The 11890-nt window shown below is 38.2% G+C and overlaps 1 long non-coding RNA gene across 1 annotated transcript; it reads left to right on the forward strand.

Moving 5' to 3' along the window:
* Positions 1–5036: 5036 nt before the first annotated feature.
* LOC142164846 (uncharacterized) lies at positions 5037–7224 on the forward strand. The gene is made up of 3 exons (XR_012695919.1): positions 5037–5075; positions 6726–6791; positions 6911–7224. It is a non-coding gene; the product is annotated as an uncharacterized LOC142164846 (long non-coding RNA).
* The last annotated feature ends 4666 nt before the right edge of the window (positions 7225–11890 follow it).

Here is an 11890-nt window from a genome sequence, read left to right on the forward strand (position 1 = left end):
AGAATAAACATATGCCTTAACTTTAAATTCTTTTGCAAAAAGTGGTTATTCTTTAAATAAATGTCTTAAAATTGGCTATTTCTGCACTTCGCCATGTTGATATAGAGAAAATTTCAATGCCTTTCGTAACAGTTGGTCTCTTTTGCAATCTTTGATATGATATAAGAAGCTGAATATCAGTGGAAATGCTCTAGGCACGTTTAATCTATAACCGTGATTGTGTACACGTCCACGTGACATAATTAGGATTCTAAAAACCAAATCGGAGTATGTGTTCATGCAACTTCGATCAAACTTTCCGTAATAATAGAATTGTTCTCAATATAGTCCGAGGTATGTCATTCACAATTTAATCATTCATGGCCCTCATGTTAATTTCATGACCCAGATATAAAAATAACAAATGCTCGTAGTTGCTTTAGGCCTGTTTAATATACCATCGTGATTGCGTACACGTTCGCGTGACGGGATTACGATTTTAAAAACAAAACTGGAGTATGCGTTCGCGCGACTTTGGCCAAACTTTTCTTAATAATAATAAAGCGTCATTAATTGTGGACATGTACGCGTGACATGATTTTTGACGCGCCAAACAAAGATAAGTACACGTACGCGTGACTTGTTTCAAGATAATTTTTTAATTAAAAGCGGTGAATGCACATGGGTTCTTAAATAAGTAATTAGATGATTTAATAAGCCAAGTATGATCAAAGCAACCGTGTTAGAACCACAAAATTCGGGAATGCCTAACACCTTCTCCCGAGTTAATAGAATTCCTTACCCGGATTTCTGTGTTCGCAGACCGTAAATAAGAGTCAGCCTTCCTCGATTCGGGATTTTAAACCGGTGACTTGGGACACCATAAATTATCCCAAGTGACGACTCTGATTTTTAATAAGTAATCCTGTTTCGATTGTCACTTTAATTGGAAAAAACTCCCGTATACCCCCTTCCGGGGTAGAAAAAGGAGGTGTGACATACCCATCCATGTGGGTAGTAATAGCGTCCTCAGGCCCAGGGACTACTATGTCTTTGCCTTCCCATTTACAGTCCTCTCGAACTGCGGGTTTCTCAGTAACAGAGCATATATACCTTGATACTTCTTCACCCCGATCTTATTTGGATGAGGGTTTCTCAACCTTGAAGTCGCTTGTAATTGAATAGCCCCCAGGAATAAATATTTTCAAGGAGGGATCGGGAGCTGATTTGGTAGCAGCCACTTCGAGAGCAGCCGTCTCGAGAACAACTATTTCCAAAGCGACCGCCTCAGTGCCGACGGTTGGTTGGGAAGATGAAGAGGCAACCTACTGAGAGACTAATTTGGAAGTTTTGGCCATTACTATTTGTAAAAGTTTGAAGATTTAAAGAAAAGGTATTGTTAGTTTATATGAGTCCACCGAACTATAGAGTACCTGGTTCTCTATGAGACTGATATGTAGAATGCAGTAAAGACTGAATGTAAATAAGGCAAAGAAAATTCTACGTGGAAAAATCCCACACAAGGGGATAAAAAAACCACGACCTACTCTTGTAGGCTTTTAACTCTACTAACTTGTAATCTACCTATTACAAGCCACTTTGCAAACACCCTATTGCAAAGACTTCAAACTAACTTGTGATGCAACCACCACAAGCCACTCTATAACTCTCCTAGTTACAGAGGATTTAACTTATGACTATCCCTAGTCACAACATAAACTCTGAAGTTTACGAATTTGGTTTGTTGCTAAGAAAACACTAATAACAAAGCAAACTAGGAATTACAATGACGAATAAATAACAAGATTACAACTCAACTATGGATATACATAATAATCGTTTAGAAGTTGATCCTTAGTGGAGTTGTCTTCTTGTTCTTGACACACCAATGACATCAATGTCGGATAAATACTTTTGCTTCTTGAGAGAATATCACTGAATGCACAAGTGATGGTGTATCTTGCACTAGGTTGTTTTATCACAAAAGATATCACAAAGGATAGTGATGTCAACTCTTGGTGTACTTCTTCCTAGTGAGAAGTGACTGTTGCACTGTCTGCACAACCACTTTTGGGCAGTTGCGTTCCAGCTGGATAGTGGACTTTGTACTTCTGTCAGGACATACCAACGGACCGGGTCCTAGTTATGTTTCTCTTCTGTAACAGTTGCCAAATGATCACTTTCTTCTACTACGTTCCAGTTGCGCACTTGACTTGTACTTTGTCAGAGAACCCTAAGGAAGCATGTCCCTATTGTGTTTCTCTTTATATTGATTGCATACAGTCACTGACTTGTGTTTTTGTTTGAGAACCCTAAGGGACCAGGGCATCGGGTCCCTGTTGTGTTCCTCTCTGTGGTCGTTCATTCATTTGCTGATTTTCAGACTTCAACCAGTTCACATGAGATGTGTATCCTATGGGACAAGGTTCTATATCTGGTTCTTAACTACAAGTTTGTTAGATCATCAAAAGATAAGAAGAATAAGGTTAAGTTCATACTTGAGTTTAGCAGATCATGGGTCGGGTCCGGCTGAGTTATTCGGAGATGAGAAGTTTGCATATACCAATCCTTCATGTCATGGATGCGATTTCACTCATATCTTGCGACCAACTTGTGGAGATTCATGATTAGTAGGAGTGAATGTTCTTGCTTCCTTTGTCCACTGAGACCACTTGCTGAGTTATCATATTGGTAGTTGCTACCTTTAGGTCATTTACATAGTGCTCGTTCCCACTTGAGTGCCAAAAGAACCTTTATATCTTTTCATTCACTGAGAATGTACCCTTTACTTCCTTTTCAAGGATACATTCCATTCCTGCAAGGCTTTTAGTGAGAAGAGATACATGATGTTTTCAGCTACGTGCTTTAAGCGTCCACTGTCCATAGTCCATCGCAGTCAGCTTCCTCTCACTTTTCCCTGCACATGCACATCAAGGGTTAGATTTAGGAACTCAAACTAATTTGGGTCCCTTGTTATTATGAAAAGGATGAATGAGGGATTTCCTAGTCCATGCGGGCAACACCCGCTTTTTGCGAGTGGTACCTGGTCCTTTGTTAGTAGTCACTCTATCAGTAAACATTTTGTTCTTCTGAGCAGACTGAACCCTGGCCTAGCAATTTTCTTTAGAATGCCCATTGCTCCCACAGTGGGTACATAGCCAGTTATCAGGTACAGTGACATACTTGTTGTGCGGGTTGTAGGGAGTTTTCTCCCTTTGGAACCCGATGCCCTGCTTGTTCTCACTATTGTTGAGATACATGGCAGTGACAACATATGAGGACCAGGTCCACTTCAGATATTTCTCAAGATCATTTCTTGCTTTTTCCAACTCAGTTTGAAGTTGCTGATTCCTCTCAAGTTCACTGCAGAGACTGGTTTTTACAACAGTTAACTCCTTTTCAAGCATGATGTGCGACTCATTGGCTACTTCCTTCCCTTTCCCAAGACTTACATTCCTATGTTCTCTATTGAGTCCCTCAATGGTTTCCTCTAGATCAGTGCATATCACTAGTAGTACATCCCTTTCCTCTTCAGTAGATGCAATTTTTTCTTCTAAAGTGTGTTTCTCATTGCTAAGACCTTCTATTGTTTCTTTTAAATCAACAACTACTACCATCATATCGTCTCTCTCATTTTCCACACTAGTTATTCTTTCATTTAGGGCCTCCTTCGCCTGTTCAAGATTAGCTATGGTCTCATTTAAGTCCACTACACAGACCACTAGATCATCTCTAGATTGTTCGACCTCTCCTAGTTCTACGGTCAGAATCTCCTTATCACTTACAAGACTATAATAGGCATCAATTAGGACATTAGATAAAGACTTTAGCTTCTTAGAAGAATAAGATTTCAGATTTCTCTAAACATCTCTGAAGTTTACCTCATCGTCTTCATCTTCTTCATCATCATCATCTGACTGTGCCATCAGCGCAAATAGTGAATCGTACTTTTTTGCTTCAGTTTCCACTGCCATCATGGAACTGCTTTCTGCATCCGATTCCCTTTCAGATTCACTTGAGGAGTCACCCCAAGCAGCAAGAGCCTGCTTAACGATATTGTCTGTAGCACTTTTTCGATTGAATCTTTTATCTGGAACCAGGTAACTTTTTCTTGCTTTGTCAGGATTTTGCTTGTATTGATCCTGTTTCGCGAGTGGGCAGTCCTTGATGAAATGCCCTGACTTTCCACACATGTGACAGAGATAGTTGTTCATGGTTTTACTTGAACTGCCCCACTTTGATATGCCACCATTTCTTCAAACCATATTTTGAAATCTCTTAGTAAGATAGGTCATGTCACTATCTTCATCACTTGAATCACTCCTTTCAGCGTTAAGCACCAGATTCTTTTCCTTCTTAGGCTCTGTTTCTTTCATTGTCTTTCTTTCTTTTCATCTCGTATGTTTTCAGTAGGGGTGGGCATAAAATCCGAAAAACCGAATTCCGAACCGAACCAAATTAATTTGGTATTTTGGTTTTGGTTTTTTCGGTTTTTCGGTCTAATTCGGTTATGAATTTTCGGTATTTCGGTTCGGTTTTCTGTTTTATAATTCTACAATTTTGGTAAACCGAAATACCGAAAATTCATACTACTAAGCCCAATTATAGGCCCATGCGGCCAGCCCATGCATCCCCACAGTCCACTCACACCCAGGCCCAGCTCCCTCAAGCCTCTCAACTCCCAACCCAAGCCCGGTAGAATTACTCAAGTCAGATTAACCAAGCCTGAAGCCACTACACAGTACACATTACATTACTCATTACTCATTAGGATTTAGGGCTTCGTTAATGCTTAGTTGCTTACTGCTTTCAGACTCAGAGTTCAGACTTCACGCTTCGACTGGAGAAGTGGAGATATCATCGAGAAGAAGAAGACGAGTCATCGACTAGACAACTGGACGACTGAGACTCTGCGAGTCTAGGATATCACTTTATCACTTATCAGTCTGCGAGTAGACGATTCTCGTCTGCTTACTGCTTAGAATCGATTCGATTCCTCACTCCTCACAAATTCCGGGCAAACGAAGTGTCGAAGTCTTGAAAACGCTGCTGTCCTGTTCCAGTGTTCCGAGCTCGATTCAATTTCAATTTCAAAGGTATGTTTCGCTTTCTTTTGGTTGTACTGCTAATTGAATGAACTGCTGTTCCGAGCTTTTCGCTTTAGTAGGAAAATATCATCTGTATCACATTCATGTTGTTTAATTCATTTGTAGATTTTTGTTACAAAATAACTGTTACTGCCTTACTGGGATTGTTACTGATAGCTAGGTAGTTAAATTTGTAGATTTAGTTATAGGGTAGCAACTAGCAAGGGTTAATTTGTTGATTGTTACTGATAGCTAGGTAGTTAATTTGTTGATTGTTCATTTATATTTATATTTATTTTATTTTGTATAGATGGAAGATACAAGTAAAGTAAGTGATGTTGGTTCCAGTGAAAGTTTACCTATTACGGTAGATAGTAACACCAACACCATTGATACTCAAGATTCCAAGAAAAGGAAAGCAATGCAACCTAGGTCTGACGTTTGGAACCATTTTGATAAATTTGAGGTTAATGGGGTTGGGAAAGCACGGTGTCGATATTGTAAACAAGCTTATGCTGCTAATTCATCTAAGAATGGAACAACAGGATTGAAGAATCATTTGCTCTGATGCAAAGAATACCCACTTAAAATTGCAGAAGATAATAGTCAAACAAAGCTAAATTTTCAATTTTGCCAAAATGATGAAGGATCAATTTGGAAATTTGATCAAAAAGTGGTTAGGAGGGCCTTAATTGAGATGATAGTTACTGATGAACTGGTGAATGTGAGTAATGTTATAGAGTTTCTTGCACGATTTCACGAGCTAACTAAAAAAGTTTCAGGTTCACGTTATGTCACTTGTAATTCTCATTTTGAGGATGTATCTGAACTTTATTGTCATTTGAAAATGTGTTTAGCTAGTGAGGATGAACATTTGAGAAAAATGGCTCAGCAAATGCAAGAAAAGTTCAAGAAGTATTGGGGTGAGCCTGAAAAGATGAATAAAATGATTTTTATTGCTTCTGTCTTGGATCCACATAACAAATTTGAATATGTTGAGGGAGCACTTGAAGAATTTTTGGGGAGGAAAAAGGGAAGAAAATAAATGGTGAGGTGTATGCTTATATGAATTCTTTGTTTGGAGAGTATCTAAAAAAGTATTCAACCGAATCTTGTCCTCAATCTCCATCTAATTCTACTTCATCTAACAACACATCTAATACACCTAGTGGGAGTGTTATAAGTGCATCAAAAATAAGGACTAAGCTTAGCTTGAAGAAACAAAAGGAAGACAATGGAAATGGGGGTGCTAAATCGGAGTTGGATAAATACATTAGTGAAGAACAAGAGCCTTATAGTGAAGAATTTGATATCTTAAGTTGGTGGAAAACACATGCTCCCAGATTTCCTATTCTTTCGGAGTTGGCTCGTGATGTGTTGGCAATTCCAATTTCTAGTGTGGCGTCGGAATGCGCGTTTAGCATTGGTGGCCGTATTCTTGATTCATTTAGGAGTTCATTGACTCCTAAATGTGTGCAAGCTCTTATTTGTCTTCAAGATTGGCTTAGAGAAGAGAAGAATCCTATTAATGTTGAAGAAGACTTGAAGTATCTTGAGGAAATCGAGCTTGGTAAGCTTTAATATTTGTGTGTATTTTAATTCAAAATAATATATCATGCTTTTTCTTTTGTATGACATATTTGGTTGTATTATCTTTAGATATGGAAAATAATGGAAGCACTACTAGCATTGTTTGATGTATAGTTGCAACTTGCATCTTGAGTGGTAAGTTTAATACTCTATTTGTTTGGTGATAACTGATAATGATATACTTAATATTGTGTAGTTCTGTTTTATTATCATCAAACTATAATATTCTAACTTATGATTTATATTTTTTTTAGGTTCAAGTGCAATCATGCCCCGTGCTACTGCTCAACGCCCCGTGCTACTGCTCAAGAGTCATGACTGTTTGTTGAGGGATGCCCTCTCTGTTTTTGTTGCACTATGTTTAAATGTTTAAGTGTTAAGACTGTGCAGACTTGCAGTTGGACTGTGTTGGACTTGTTAAGACTGTTTTTGTTGGACTGTGTTTAAGTTGTTGGAATTGTTGGACTGTGTTAAGTGTTTAACTCATTAACTGTGTAATCAGTACTGTGAAATTGGCAGTTGTGCAACTGCAGATATTATTCTGCAATTGCAGATGTTTTTTTTGCAACTGCAGATGTTATTATTGTGCAGTAATATAGTTGTGCAACTGCAGATGACCAGATGTTATTCTTGTTTCACAGTTTCAGGCTTTCAGGTTTCAGCCATGTGCACTGCTTTGTTATATATCAGGCTGAACAATTGCACAGGTTTCAGAATTATTGTATATATCAGACTGAACATTGTGCAGTTGTGGTTGACTGCTTGTGCACGTTCACGTTGTGGACTTGTGGTTGTGCACTTGTGCAGTTGTTTTACAGTTTTAGAGTGAAAATTATAGTGTCAAATTAGAGTGAAAATTACAGTGTTGGTGTTTCAGGCTTTCAGCCATGTGCACGTTCTTGTGCTGTGCATGTCCAAAGTCCAATTATCCACTTATATATTGAAAAACAGTGCATAGTCCACTGTTTGAAACTTGTCACAGTTTCAGGCTTTCAGGTTTCAGTTCAGCCATGTGCAGTTGTGCTTGATTGCTTGTGCACGTTCACGTTGTGCACTTGTGCAGTTGTTTTACAGTTTGAGTGAAAAATATAGTGTCAAATTAGAGTGAAAATTACAGTGTTGGTGTTTCAGGCTTTCAGCCATGTGCACGTTCTTGTGCTGTGCATGTCCAAAGTCCAATTGTCCACTTATATATTGAAAAACAGTGCATAGTCCACTGTTTGTTACTTGTTAGCACAACACTTAAAACTTAGCAGTTAGCAATTAGCATTGATTGTTAAAAACCGAAACCGTACCGATACCGTACCGAACCAAAATAAGAAATACCGAACCGTACCGAAATAATTTGGTACAGTATTTGGTATACACAATTGATAAACCGAATACCGAAATACCGAACCGAAATTCTAAAAACCGAACCGAAATACCGAACGCCCACCCCTAGTTTTCAGATTACTAATCAATTCATTCATGGTCAGAGTTTGTAAATCTTTAGCTTCAGTAATGGCATTTACCTTACTTTCCCAAGATCCATGTAGAACACTAAGAATTTTCCTTACAAGCTTGTTTCTGGGAATGACATCTCCAAGTGAGTGAAGCTCATTTATGATAGAGGTGAATCTTGTGTGCATATCTTGTATGGACTCCTCATCCTTCATCCTAAAGAGCTCATATTCAGTGGTGAGCATATCGATCTTGGATTGTTTGACCTGAGTAGTTCCTTCGTGTGCAGTTTGTAGTGCTTCCCATATTTCTTTGGTAGTATCACAAGTTGATACTCTATTGTACTCATCAGGTCCTATGCCACACATCAAGATTTTCTTGGCACGATAGTTCTTTTCTACAACTTTCTATCAATGTCGTTGTACTCTTTTCTCCCTTGGGCACCAATGGTCCTGTTTCTTCAAGTTTCTTCATGGGAACATGTGGACCATCACAGATGATGTCCCACAACTCTGAATCTTCTGTCATCATGAAATTATGCATCTGGGTCTTCCACCAGCCATAGTATTGACCATTGAATCTGGGAGGTCTATAGGTTGATTGTCCGTCTTCAAAGTTTGGTGGAGCGGCCATTGAGGATCCTTCCTAGGTGTTATCCTGATAGGAGAAACCCGCTTTGATACCAATTGTTAGTTTATATAAGTCCACCGAACTATAGAGTACCTGGTCCTCTATGAGACTGATATGTAGAATGCAGTAAAGACTGAATATAAAGAAGGCAAGAGATTTTCTACGTGGAAAAATCCCACACAAGGGGATCAAAAAACCACGACCTACTCTTGTAGGCTTTTAACTCTACTAACTTGTAATCTACCTATTACAAGCCACTTTGCAAACACCCTATTGCAAAGACTTCAAACTAACTTGTGATGCAACCACCACAAACCACTTTATAACTCTCCTAGTTACAGAGGATTTAACTTATGACTATCCCTAGTCACAACATAAACTTTGAAGTTTACGAATTTGGTTTGTTCCTAAGACAACGCTTCTAAGAAAGCAAACTAGGAATTACAATAACGAACAAATAATAAAATTACAACTCAACTATGGATATACATAATACTCGTTTAGAAGCTGATCTTTAGTGGAGTTGTCTTCTTGTTCTTGACAAACCAATGACATCAATGCCGGATAAATACTTTTGCTTCTTGAGAGAATATCACTGAATGCACAAGTGATGGTGTATCTTGCACCAGGTTGTTTTATCACAAAGGATAGTGATGTCAACTCTTGGTGTACTTCTTCCTAGTGAGAAGTGACTGTTGCACTGTCTGCACTGCCACTTCTGGGTAGTTACGTTCCAGCTAGATAGTGGACTTTGTACTTTTGTTCGGATACACCAACAGATCAGGTCCTAGTTGTGTTCCTCTTCTGTAACAGTTGCCAGATGGTCACTTTCTTCTGCTACGTTCCAGCTGTGCACTTGACTTGTACTTTTGTCAGAGAACCCTAAGGAAGCAAGTCCCTATTGTGTTTCTCTTTATATTGATTGCGTATAGTCACTGACTTGTGCTTTTGTCTGAGAACCCTAAGGGACCAGGGCATCGGGTCCCTGTTGTGTTCCTCTCTATGGTCGTTCATTCATTTGCTGATTTTCAGACTTCGACCAGTTCACATGAGATGTGTATCCTGTGGGACAAGGTTCTATATCTGGTTCTTTACTACAAGTTTGTTAGATCATCAAAACATAAGAAGCATAAGGTTAAGACATCGAAAACCCATCAGGTATTGAGGTTTGAAGGAATAAGTTTGAAAGCTGAAGAACAAAGTATGAAAATTCGAAGAAAATCTGGGTAAGAACCTAAGAACAACTATGAGAATTTGAAGATCAAGGATGAAGATATGGAGGTTTGAAGGAAGTTGGTGATATCTAGAGAATTCGAAGGTTGAAGCTTGATCGGAATGTGGAAAAAGAACAGGGGATGGAAGCTTTTATAAAGGAAATACACGACGTTTCGCATTCGGGGGCAACCAGCCGATGGTCGACATGTGTCCGAAGTTAGAACGACGCGACTGATGGGACGTTTCGACTTCTTCGTTGTTTCGGTTGTAACGTACAGAAGAAGGAACCAAAGAACATCTGTCTTTTATCGTCGTTTTGGCAAACCTACTATCTGAGAAACAAGGGGACTATCTGTATACATATAAAAATGAGGTTAATGGGAACCCTGATTTTCTAGTGGGCAAAACGAATCTAGGAAGTAACTATAAGGAATCGAAATCAAAGGTGGGAGTCTCTCGTATCAAGGCCCGAACAAAACACCTACTATCGGAGCCATCGAGACCACGCTATCCCCCGATCCGGTCCGAGTTCCAAGACCTCGGAAAGCATTGCCAAACAGCCGCATACGAGTAATAAAGGGTTGTGATATCCGTGCCCAACCAGATATCTCGATTCGTTTCGGCAGCATATCAGTGATTAGCGAAAAGGAAGATTTTTACCTTTCTTAGAATTGTACTTAGGGTAAACTCCCCTACTATATAAAGGGGAAGTTTATTATTCAATAAACACTTAATAACACGCATACCAAGGCAATATACATCTGTTTTCTCTGCTTCTAAAAGTTAATCAAAGTTCTTAATTTTGCTCATAGTTCTTCCTAAGTGTTTGACTCCGAACCGAAAGCAAGCTACTTTTTAAGCTTATAACCGAGCCCAGGCTCAATATTACTACTGGTTTGGCTGTTTATTCTATTTTTAATTTGCTTATCTAACGTCACTAATCACTTGTATTGAATTAGTCCATATATTCTTAAAACAACGTATAAATTTAATTGTTATTCATTTTTAAGGGTAAATAACGTGGAAAGATGAAAAGTGGTATAGTACTAAACAATAACATTTCCACGTAGTGAAGCTTGGACTCTTTAATTTATGTACATACATTCTCTTGTGCTTTTGAACCATTTGTAATAAAAATAAAATTATAACTATGACCCTAGGAATTGAATTAAGTTCATTTGATCCCCAATGGTCCCTAGTGTTATATGTAACGAATGTTGGGTTGTCAAAGTTCAACATATCCACAAAACAAGTTTGTTGCAGAGATACAGATGATATGATGAATATGCGGTCATACAAAATTAAATAAGATATTAAAATAATCACATTTGCTAGTAGACGCGAGTTGAAAATATTGAGGATAAATGAGATATTGACCTATTGATGCACTGGTTTCTAGGGGCGAACTAGACCTAAAATAGCATAAAAGATAGTGGTGTTGAAAGATCTACAAATTATTCCATGGAATCAATTCAGGCTTCACTAAAGATACGATACAATTGAGGAAAACTATTCATATAGATGAAATCTACTAGTTGGAAATAGACTTTTGACTTATTAGAGAACCTCGGTTCTAATATTATTATTATTCCTAAAAAAAATTATTTTGGTATGATGATATGAGTTGAGTTTATAGAAAAAAGTAAGGGTTTATATAGCCAACACTAACTTGTTTGAGACTAAGTTATAATTATTATTGTTGTTGTTGCTAGTAATTTTCATAAACCAACAAGTTCGAATAATTTTTATTATGTCATTTTTTTTGTTTGTTAAATGTTTTAAGAACGGGCGTTCGAAATGGAAGTCACATGTAATCTAACAAATTATGGACAATAAAGATGTAACTGGCATAAACATAAACAATAATATATTCAGTACGTTACTCCTAGAGATGTGATGTCCAAAAAGGGACTACACGTAACAAGAACTGATGGAGGAGAAGAAGA

Source organism: Nicotiana tabacum, chromosome 10, assembly GCF_000715075.1.
Source record: "Nicotiana tabacum cultivar K326 chromosome 10, ASM71507v2, whole genome shotgun sequence".
Classification (NCBI taxonomy): domain Eukaryota; kingdom Viridiplantae; phylum Streptophyta; class Magnoliopsida; order Solanales; family Solanaceae; genus Nicotiana; species Nicotiana tabacum.